Genomic DNA, 11,910 nt, shown 5'->3' with positions numbered 1-11,910 from the left:
TGGACATGGTGGAGAGTTGACTCTCAGAGACAAACGGGCTGAGTTTGACAGACACCTGTCTGACCAAGTCCCCAGCAAGAGCTCTCATATCTATTGCTCCACTAGCTGAGTTGTGGGAGCAGGCACTCTGTGGCCTTGACGGGTTCCTGTTATCCAAAAATCCTGTTATCCAAAAAACCTCAAGTACAAGATCCACAACATCGGATGACACTTCTATCATTCTGTTGTCGGACAGAAATGTACTTGGATGAATGGTGCCTGCATTCACAGTCCAGTCGCAAATGGAGTTGTTGGACTGACTCTGGACTAGTGGAACTAGACAGGTTTCACTTGGACCTTGGCCAAAGAGCTCTGCCATTTTGAGCAGAACTGATCTTAAGACCTTCGACTTGGAAATGTTCAGCAGTGGGTCGTTGTTGGACAGTCTGGTGGATGGTCTGCTAGCCGATCTGTGAACCACTAGGCTTTGTATTTCTGCCGAAATGGCAGTTAGAAAATAGGTCAAGGGGCTGGTCGCTCTCCCCTCATTTCCTCCGTTGGTTTTAGCCTTGATGATGCTATCTATGATGATGACTATGACCTGTCCAGCCAGAGGACCCAAGATGGCCTCAAGCTCCCTCTCTAACTCAAGGGGAGACTTGTGGCCGAGCGCAATATGCTCTATGGCATGGGAATACATCTTAGAAGTCGCCATGCTTAGCATCTCTTGGGCAAACTGTTGACTTGCTGAGATACTTCCAGTCAGCAGAACTAGAGTTCCCTGACTGACACTTCGCATTAGCTCAGCCCATCTGGAGTTGAGAAGGTTTATAACCAACTCGACAATACCCATCATAAACTTGCCGTCCGTTGACATTTTGCTAGGTCTGTATTTCTCCTGTCTACTCCGTTTGGGCGGCGGTACGATGTCGCCCTGCGACTGGCCGCTCTGGACCATGTCGAAGACAGAGTCCTCAGAGATGCCAAACACAGATCTCAGTGGTGCTGAGTGTGGTCTGTGTCTCATCTCTCTATCGCCACCCTCAGGTGAGGAGACATATCGCTCATTGTCCTCACTCAGCAAAGAGGTCAAACACCTGCAGAATGCACAATAGAAATTAATAATACATGGTAACAAAATAAAAAAATATGATCCAAGAATTTGGGACACAAACTCAACCTTGTTATTGTTATTCAAAGGAAGCATTGTGAACCATCTCAAACCACACTCAGTCCAAACATTAACATTTAGAGTAAACTTTTTAGAGTGGTTGTGTAGTATCTAAGTAGTATTTCTCACTAAGTGGATCTGGAATGGATATTTGTACCTATAACAGGAAAGACCTGCAAAAAGAGGAGGGGATAGAGCTAGGTATCTGTGAGAGGAGGGGATAGGGCTAGGTACCTGTGAGAGGAGAGGATAGGGCTAGGTACCTGTGAGAGGAGGGGATAGGGCTAGGTACCTGTGAGAGGCATGGATAGGGCTAGGTACCTGTGAGAGGAGGGGATAGGGGTAGGTACCTGTGAGAGGCATGGATAGGGCTAGGTACCTGTGAGAGGAGGGGAGAGGGGTAGGTACCTGTGAGAGGCATGGATAGGGCTAGGTACCTGTGAGAGGAGGGGAGAGGGGTAGGTACCTGTGAGAGGAGGGGATAGGGCTAGGTACCTGTGAGAGGAGGGGATAGGGCTAGGTACCTGTGAGAGGAGGGGAAAGGCGTGGGAGTGCGTGTGCTGCAGGCGGTTCTGGCGCTGGTGCACCTGCTGGGTCCTCCACTACAGCTGAATCTGACGCTGCGGCCAAGAGAGGTCACCTCTCCTGCCTCATTACTTCCTGATCCAGAAGAGCTTGGCGAATCAGAGAGCTCTATCTGCATGGTGAGGTCAAGGGCGGGAACAACCACAGTGGATGTAGACTCCATCACCCATGCTACAATATCCATGCACTTGGCACTAAACTCATGTCTGCTCATCTGCAATGTTAAAAGACCATCCAGAGTTAGTTTGTTAAAGGGGCTGCACTGATATAAAACGTAGAACCATTTACTCAAGCTAGTCAATTAAAGCAGTGGTTCAGGATTAAAGGTCCTGCAGGATTTCCACAAATGAATGTTTGGTCCATTTTACCAACATTAACTACTTTAGAGGTGACTATAACTCACCCCGGCACGCATATTCTCACTCAGCAGATTCCAATGGCTGAAAAGTAAATAAATGCAAGTACACAATGAACTACATGACATTACCTCTATTATCTTAGACTACGTTATGGATGGACATGACCTCTATTATTTTAGATTACGTTATGGATGGACATTACCTCTATTATTTTAGATTACGTTATGGATGGACATTACCTCTATTATTTTAGATTACGTTATGGATGGACATTACCTCTATTATCTTAGATTACGTTATGGATGGACATTACCTCTATTATCTTAGACTACGTTATGGATGGACATTACCTCTATTATTTTAGATTACGTTATGGATGGACATTACCTCTATTATTTTAGATTACGTTATGGATGGACATTACCTCTATTATCTTTGATTACGTTATGGATGGACATTACCTCTATTATCTTAGACTACGTTAAGGATGGACCTCTATGGAACTAGGCCACACCCAGACATCCCTGATTGGTTATTTGGTCCGTTGAGTCCTTTGTATTGGCCCGAGACTATGGGAGACTCTCAATCTCCTCACCTCCTTCTCAAAACCCATTGGATGAGAAGGTCAGAAGGGCGGGACCTCTGGCTTTCTCATCCAATGGGTTTTGAGAAGAGAGGACACGAGGAGTATGCAATTGAGATAGGGAACATATCTAGGGGATGCATGGGGAAGCCAAAGAGCAACTTACTCGTCCTTCATGGCCTGCACAAAGGTGTGTAGGTCTGGGTAGCTTCTCTTTCCCCTGCTGAGGGTGAGACTGGTCTGGGAAGTTTCATCCTTGTGGGTCACGGTAGTGAAGGTCACCACTGCAGCCTGATGGCGACAACAGAAAGCAGAGTTAGGCTGGAATTCAATTTTGCGTCATTAAAACACAAAATATCTCAATGAAATGTCATCCATGTAATAGAAAAATACATCATACCTCCTGTGACTGAGATGGGATGGCAACAGCCTCGTCCAACTCACTCTCTCCTTCAACCTCCTGTGACTGAGATGGGATGGCAACAGCCTCGTCCAAATCACTCTCTCCTTCAACCTCCTGCGACTGAGATGGGATGGCAACAGCCTCGTCCAACTCACTCTCTCCTTCAACCTCCTGCGACTGAGATGGGATGGCAACAGCCTCGTCCAACTCACTCTCTCCTTCAACCTCCTGCGACTGAGATGGGATGGCAACAGCCTCGTCCAACTCACTCTCTCCTTCAACCTCCTGCGACTGAGATGGGATGGCAACAGCCTCGTCCAAATCACTCTCTCCTTCAACCTCCTGCGACCGAGATGGGATGGCAACAGCCTCGTCCAACTCACTCTCTCCTTCAACCTCCTGCGACCGAGATGGGATGGCAACAGCCTCGTCCAACTCACTCTCTCCCTCAACCTCCTGCGACTGAGATGGGATGGCAACAGCCTCGTCCAACTCACTCTCTCCTTCAACCTCCTGCGACTGAGATGGGATGGCAACAGCCTCGTCCAACTCACTCTCTCCTTCAACCTCCTGCGACTGAGATGGGATGGCAACAGCCTCGTCCATCTCACTCTCTCCTTCAACCTCCTGCGACTCAGATGGGATGGCAACAGCCTCGTCCAACTCACTCTCTCCTTCAACCTCCTGCGACTGAGATGGGATGGCAACAGCCTCGTCCAACTCACTCTCTTCTTCAACCTCCTGTGACTGAGTTGGGGTATCTGTGTCTAGAACAGCCTCGTCCAACTTGGTCAGTCTCTCAGCCTCTCTGTGATCTTTATGGGATCTAGATAGAGAAAAGGAATATCTCTTAGGTCACTGCTATAATGTGAGTGTGAGGATGTGTAATTATAGAATTAGAATCACAGAATTAGAATGAATCATTCTAGAATTAGAATAGAATCACTCAAATTCTATGGCTCCAATACTCTTGAGATGACTCGGCCTATCCAGAGCCAAATATTTAGAGAATTCTGCCAACTTTTAAAAGGACTCCATGTTAGCGCCTTGGAGCCTTTCATTTATCCTTTCATTATAAGTAAATTCTAATTATAGATGTTCAGTTACATAGCATTGTTTAAAATGTCAACATTGCCCATGGGGAGCCAGCTGTCATATGGATATCTACTGTGTCATGTAATGTATACATAAACTCAGCAAAAAAAGAAAACGTCCCTTTTTCAGGATCTTTCAAAGATAATTCGTAAAAATCCAAATATCTTCACAGATCTTCATTGTAAAGGGTTTAAACACTGTTTCCCATGCTAGTCCCCTGTAGCTCAGTTGGTAGAGCATGGCGCTTGCAACGCCAGGGTTGTGGGTTTGTTTCCCACGGGGGGCCAGTATGAAAATGTATGCACTCACTAACTGTAAGTCGCTCTGGATAAGAGTGTCTGCTAAATGACTAAAATGTAAAATGTTGTTCAATGAACCATAAACACTTAATGAACATGCACCTGTGCAACGGTCATTAAGACACTAACAGCTTACAGACGGTAGTTATGAAAACTTAGGACCCTAAAGAGGCCTTTCTACTGACTCTGAAAAACACCAAAAGAAAATTGCCCAGGGTCCCTGCTCATCTGCGTGAACGTGCCTTAGGCATGCTGCAAGGAGGCATGAGGACTGCAGATGTGGCCAGGGCAATAAATTGCAATGTCCGTACTGTGAGACGCCTAAGACAGAGCTACAGGGAGACAGGACGGACAGCTGATCATCCTCGCAGTGGCAGACCACGTGTAACAACATCGGCACAGGATCGGAACATCCTGCGGGACAGGTACAGGATGGAAACAACAACTGCCCGAGTTACACCAGGAACGCACAATCCCTCCATCAGTGCTCAGACTGTCCGTAATAGGCTGAGAGAGGCTGGACTGAGGGCTTGTAGGCCTGTTGTAAGGCAAGTCCTCACCAGACATCACCGGCAACACCGTCGCCTATGGGCACAAACACACCGTCGCTCGACCAGACAGGACTGGCAAAAAAGTGCTCTTCACTGACGAGTCGCGGTTTTGTCTCACCAGGGGTGATGGTCGGATTCGTGTTTATCGTCGAAGGAATGAGCGATACACCAAGGCCTGTACTCTGGAGCGGGATCGATTTGGAGGTGGATGGTCCGTCATGGTCTTGGGCGGTGTGTCACAGCATCATCGGACTACGCTTGTTGTCATTGCAGGAAATTTCAACGCTGTGCGTTACAGGGAAGACATCCTCCTCCCTCATGTGGTACCCTTCCTGCAGGCTCATCCTGACATGACCCTCCAGCATGACAATGCCACCAGCCATACTGCTCGTTCTGTGCGTGATTTCCTGCAAGACAGGAATGTCAGTGTTCTGCCATGAAGAGCCTGGATCTGTTGGATCGGAGGGTGAGGGCTAGGATTTAGCCATTCCCCCCAGAAATGTCTGGGAACTTGCAGGTGCCTTGGTGGACGAGGGGGTAACATCTCAGTTTATGTCTCAGTTGTTGAATCTTGTTATGTTCATACAAATATTTACATTACATTTTTACATTTTAGTCATTTAGCAGACGCTCTTATCCAGAGCGACTTACAGTTAGTGAGTGCATACATTCTTTTATTTGTTTATTTTATTTTTATTCTTTTTTTATATATATATATAATTTTTTTTTCATACTGCCCCCCCGTGGGTATCGAACCCACAACCCTGGCGTTGCAAACGCCATGCTCTACCAACTGAGCTACATCCCTGCCGGCCATTCCCTCCCCTACCCTGGACGACGCTGTGCCAATTGTGCGCCGCCCCATGGGTCTCCCGGTCGCGGCCGGCTACGACAGAGCCTGGATTCGAACCAGGATCTCTAGTGGCACAGCTAGCACTGCGATGCAGTGCCTTAGAACACTGCGCCACTCGGGAGATGCGTTATTTACACGTTAAGTTTGCTGAAAATAAACGCAGTTGACAGTGAGAGGACGTTTCTTTTTTTGCTGAGTTTATATCTCAATGTCCCAACTCTCTAAATACATGGCTCTGGGCCTACCTCTCCATAGGCGGTGACCTTTGACCTACTACTGAATCTGTATCTGTAGGCCTATGTGATCCTGTAACCAGTCACAAATGTGTCATTAGTGTAAATCACTTACCTGACTTCCTTCATAACATCAGCTTCATTGATGGGGTCATCCAGGTCTATGAGGGTGAGGTCATTTCCATTGACCTCTGACCTCTGAAAGACAGCACAAAGTCATGTTTAGATGTCACCTACTGTGTCGCCTTTTGCCGTGTTCAAAACAACTGGGAAATCTCTGACTTCCGACTTCAGTGCGTTCAAGACAACTGGGAAATAGGAAAAAAAAACAAGCTCCGACTGGGAAAAATCGTTTTGAACAGTCATCCAACTCGGAATTCCAAGTCGGAAGCAGCGCGGCTTGGCGGGTCATGTTTTGGAGGACGCCTGACTCAACCTTCACCTCTCCCGAGCCCGCTGGGGAGTTGCAGCGATGAGACAAGATCGTAACAAGATCGTAACTACCAATTGGATATCACGAAAAATTGGGGAGAAAAAGGGGATAAAATTACCACCACAAAATGTAAAAAGGAATTCCAAGTCGGAAACTCTGGCATCTTTCTAGAGCTCCGACTTTCCGACCTGAAGATCACGGACGTCATGATTTGACCTAGTTATTTTTTTCGAGTTCCCAGTTGCCTTGAGAGCACCATTAACCCAACTCTCATTGTCACATCATAATGCATCATATTCAGAGAAATAGAATCACCAGAACATCATATCAGGTGTGCAGTTCAGTTTACCAGTCAAATTGCCAAGGTCAGAGGCTCTATCCTTTCTAGTGATTCTATTTCTATGGTCACATAATAATGCATCATATCTATGCTTGTGTCCGAAATAGCACCCTAGTTCCAATATAGTGCACTTCTTTTGGCTGGAGCCCTATAGAGTCCCACAGTATGAGTCATAATACCCATAAAACCTAGTGGTCTGGCAGCCTCTGGAACTGCCGTTCTGCAGCCAACAAGGCAGAGTTAATCTCAGCCTATGCTACCCTCCAGTCCCTCGACTTCTTGGCGCTGACGGAAACATGGATTACCACAGAAAACACTGCTACTCCTACTGCTCTTTCCTCGTCTAACCATGTGTTCTCGCATACCCCGAGAGCATCTGGTCGGCGCGGCGGTGGCACAGGAATCCTCATCTCTCCAAAGTGGACATTCTCTCTTTTTCCCCTGACCCATCTGTCTATCTCCTCATTTGAATTCCATGCTGTCACATCACTAGCCCATTCAAGCTTAACATCCTTGTCATTTATCGCCCTCCAGGTTCCCTTGGAGAGTTCATCAATGAGCTTGACGCCTTGATAAGTTCCTTTCCTGAGGATGGCTCACCCCTCACAGTTCTGGGTGACTTTAACCTCCCTACGTCTCTGCCTTTGACTCATTTCTCTCTGCCTCCTTCTTTCCACTCCTTTCCTCTTTTGACCTCACCCTCTCACCGTCCCCCCCTACTCACAAGGCAGGCAATACGCTTGACCTCATCTTTACTAGATGCTGTTCTTCTACTAATCTCACTGCAACTCCCCTCCAAGTCTCCGACCACTACTTTGTATCCTTTTCTCTCTCGCTCTCCTCCAACACTACTCACTCTGCCCCTACTCAGATGGTAATGTGCCATCACAACCTTCGCTCTCTCTCTCCCGCTACTCTCTCCTCTTCCATCCTATCATCTCTTCCCTCTGCTAAATCATTCTCCCTCCGATCTCCTGATTCTGCCTCCTCAACCCTCCTCTCCTCCCTTTCTGCATCTTTTGACTCTCTATGTCCCCTATCCTCCCGGCCGGCTCGGTCCTCCCCTCCTGCTCCGTGGCTTGACGACTCATTGCGAGCTCACAGAAGAGGGCTCCGGGCAGCCGAGCGGAAATGGAGGAAAACTAGACTCCCTGCGGACCTGTCATCTTTTCACTCCCTCCTCTCTACATTCTCTTCCTCTGTTTCCGCTGCTAAAGCCACTTTCTACCACTCTAAATTTCAAGCCTATGCCTCTAACCCTAGGAAGCTCTTTGCCACCTTCTCCTCCCTGCTGAATCCTCCTCCTCCACCCTCCTCCCTCTCTGTGGATGACTTCGTCAACCATTTTGAAAAGAAGGTTGACGACATCCGATCCTCATTTATTAAGTGAAATGACACCGCTGGTCCTGCTCACACTGCCCTACCCTATGCTTTGACTTTTTTCTCCCCTCTCTCTCCAGATGAAATCTTGCGACTTGTGACGGCCGGCCGCCCAACAACCTGCCTGCTTGACCCTATCCCGTCCTCTCTTCTCCAGACCATTTCCGGAGACCTTCTCCCTTACCTCACCTCACCTCACCTCCCACATCAACTCATCCTTGACCGCTGGCCATGTCCCTTCCGTCTTCAAGAGAGCGAGAGTTGCACCCCTCCTCAAAAAACCTACACTCGATCCCTCCGATGTCAACAACTACAGACAAGTAAGTATCCCTTCTTTCTTTTCTCTCCAAATCTCTTGAGCGTGCCGTCTCTAGCCAACTCTCCTGCTATCACTCTCAGAATGACCTTCTTGATCCAAACCAGTCAGGTTTCAAGACTGGTCATTCAACTGAGACTGCTCTTCTCTGTGTCATGGAGGCTCTCCGCACTGCTAAAGCTAACTCTCTCTCCTCTGCTCTTATCCTTCTAGACCTATCCGCTGCCTTTGATATTGTGAACCATCAGATCCTCCTCTCCACCCTCTCCGAGTTGGGCATCTCCGGCGCTGCTCACTCTTGGATTGCGTCCTACCTGACAGGTCGCTCCTACCAGGTAGCGTGGCGAGAATCTGTCTCCGCACCATGTGCTCTCACCACTGGTGTCCCCCAGGGCTCAGTTCTAGGCCCTCTCCTATTCTCTCTATACACCAAGTCACTTGGCTCTGTCATATCCTCACATGGTCTCTCCTATCATTGCTACGCAGACGACACACAATTAATTTTCTCCTTTCCCCCTTCTGATAACCAGGTGGCGAATCGCATCTCTGCATGTCTGGCAGACATATCAGTGTGGATGTCGGATCACCACCTCAAGCTGAACCTCTGCAAGACGGAGCTGCTCTTCATCCCTGGGAAGGACTGCCCGTTCCATGATCTCGCCATCACGGTTGACAACTCCATTGTGTCCTCCTCCCAGAGTGCAAAGAGCCTTGGCGTGACCCTGGACAACACCCTGTCATTCTCTGCTAACATCAAAACGGTGACCCGATCCTGCAGGTTCATGCTCTACAACATTTGCAGAGTACGACTCTACCTTACACAGAAAGCGGCACAGTTCCTAATCCAGGCACATGTCATCTCCCGTCTGGATTACTGCAACTCGCTGTTGGCTGGGCTCCCTGCCTGTGCCATTAAACCCCTACAACTTATCCAGAACGCCGCAGCCCGTCTGGTGTTCGACCTTCCCAAGTTCTCTCATGTCACCCCGCTCAGTTGAGGCTCGCATCTACTACAAGACCATGGTGCTTGCCTACGGAGCTGTGAGAGGAACGGCACCTCCTTACCTTCAGGCTCTGGCACCCCAATGGTGGAACAAGCTCCCCCACGACGCCAGGACAGCGGAGTCACTGACCACCTTCCGGAGACACTTGAAACCCTACCTCTTTAAGGAATACCTGGAATAGTATGAAGTAATCCTTCTACCCCCCCCCTCCCCCCCCATAAAAAAAAAGAAGAAAAATAAGTGGTTGTCCCACTGGCTATCATAAGTTGAATACACCAATTGTTGAATGCACCATTGTAAGTCGCTCTGGATAAGAGCGTCTGCTAAATGATATAAATGTAAAATGTAAATATACTGATAAAAGTCAACTTGTCCGAGAGAGATTTACATGGTTACAAAAACGTCACGCCAGGGTAAGCCTACACGAAATACAGCCCTTATTTTATGTGTTTCTAAAATCGGCTATGGGAAAAATGAATGGTGGAAAAACGATTGGAACCATGTCCCTGTTTGACCGCTAGGTTTTTTGGGTATTATCACACCTCCACTGTGGGACTCTATAGAGGGGTTGGTTGTTAAGCAACAAAACTGGCATGCAACTATGGGGCAAAATAGACAGGGTTTGACTTAGACTGTTGACAACATGTAAACTATATTTAGTCTCTAAATGTTTAATGCAAACATAAATACATTTGAACAATGAACTCGTCTCAAATACATTGTTACAGTTGTTGTTGGTTAGCTAGGTAGCGAATTTGAGTCATTGCATAGACATGATATCAGTCAAAACACCTCAAAACAAGACATGGTATCAATAACACCATACAACAAGCTGAAACATGCCACAGAGCTACGATTCCCCACATGGCAGCTTGTTGTTAGCTGAGGTTCAGAATCATAACAAGATACACGACTTCGGGCCATCGATGCGCGGGCATCGTTTTCGTGACGTCAGCCAACCCTTCTATGGCTCCTGGTCAAAAGTAGTACACTAGCCTACATAGGGAATAGGGTGCCATTTTGGACGAAATTATGAAGGTGCTGTCATAACATTTGACCCCCATTTGACCCTACTGTACCTTTAGCCAACTCTCATGACTCCCCGGCCATAGACTTTCTAGTTTGATATTACAGCATGAATAGCACATTATTTCATTTGTTAAACAATATTTAATCCACAGTAATTAATATAATTGAAGATTTAAAAATAAATAACATGCCTACCTTGAACTCTTTATTCTCCATCTCCTTGCAAAATCAGCACATTTCCTTGCCAAAATGAACGCGCATCCAGAGCGAAAACAAACGCAATCCTCCAGCACTAGGGAGGTTTAGACTGAACTGCTCCAGCGGTTTTTCATCAGTTTCAACGTTTATCAGTGATGACGTAACAATGACCTGTACAGATTTGACGCACTTTCGATCTCGTGCTGATGCAACACTCTGTGTTGTTGAAAGCTCATGTATGGAAATCCTGCGAGTTGTAAACAAATTTAGGCTATTGTTGCCCTTAAAACTGTAATGTTGAGGACGCCATGAAAAATAAAATACATAACCCACACCGTTAGGCCAAGGTACATGCAATATTCATCACTTTGCCAATAGACTTCTTGTTCCTTGTTGTATGTAGCCTTTCTTTTGGGATTAGCACCACTGTCACCTAGAAATTGATACTGCGGTTGTCACATAAAACAGATAACCCATAGTTCATTATTAAATAACATAACTCATTTCTTTATTTTATTACTCATAAAATATACAGCAATCTTCAGATACTGAAAGAATTCATGGGAGTTTCGATTCAGTCACTATTTCATATGTACATGCTAGTTTCATCCTTTTAAAGAAAAAAAGGACACGAAAAAACCTGTGAACCTCCTGATCCTGATTTGACGAACATAGCATATGTATTGTACATATTTCCAGTTAAAATTATTTTAAAAAAGAGACAAAAACGGGGGTTTGAACAAGCAATCACATAAAAGGTTTGAGTGGTTTCATTTTTTTGAAGAAGTTAAGCAAGCAAAACCTGTCAAAATACATTGATTATAAGACCAAGACAAATAATATATATATATTTTTTTCAACAGAAGAAAATCTAAATGCTGCTGTCCTACCATTGGTTTACAGTGTTTCTCCTCTCCAAGGGAGGCATGTTTTCCCCCTCGTATGCCTCGGAATAGTATCAGTGCTTTTCACAAACGTTGTATTACTTAGTGTGCATCATTGTTTTCGCTCATACAGCTGCCCCTACTCTCCTAACCTCCCCTCAGTAACTAAAGAAGGCACAAAATGATGACATAAATATCACAAGAAAGAATACATG

At 46.5% G+C, this 11,910-nt stretch overlaps 1 long non-coding RNA gene across 1 annotated transcript; it reads right to left on the bottom strand.

Annotated features, from left to right (window-relative positions):
- Positions 1 to 3,873: 3,873 nt before the first annotated feature.
- Positions 3,874 to 10,890, bottom strand: LOC311113957. Its single transcript, XR_014611064.1, has 3 exons — positions 10,809 to 10,890; positions 6,227 to 6,309; positions 3,874 to 3,906 (listed from the first exon to the last, which is right to left on the bottom strand). It is a non-coding gene; the product is annotated as an uncharacterized lncRNA (long non-coding RNA).
- Between the last annotated feature and the right edge of the window lie 1,020 nt (positions 10,891 to 11,910).

This window comes from Coregonus lavaretus (assembly GCF_964263955.1).
Source record: "Coregonus lavaretus genome assembly, contig: HAP1_SCAFFOLD_286, whole genome shotgun sequence".
NCBI lineage: Eukaryota > Metazoa > Chordata > Actinopteri > Salmoniformes > Salmonidae > Coregonus > Coregonus lavaretus.
This window is presented reverse-complemented; position numbering and strand designations above follow the sequence as displayed.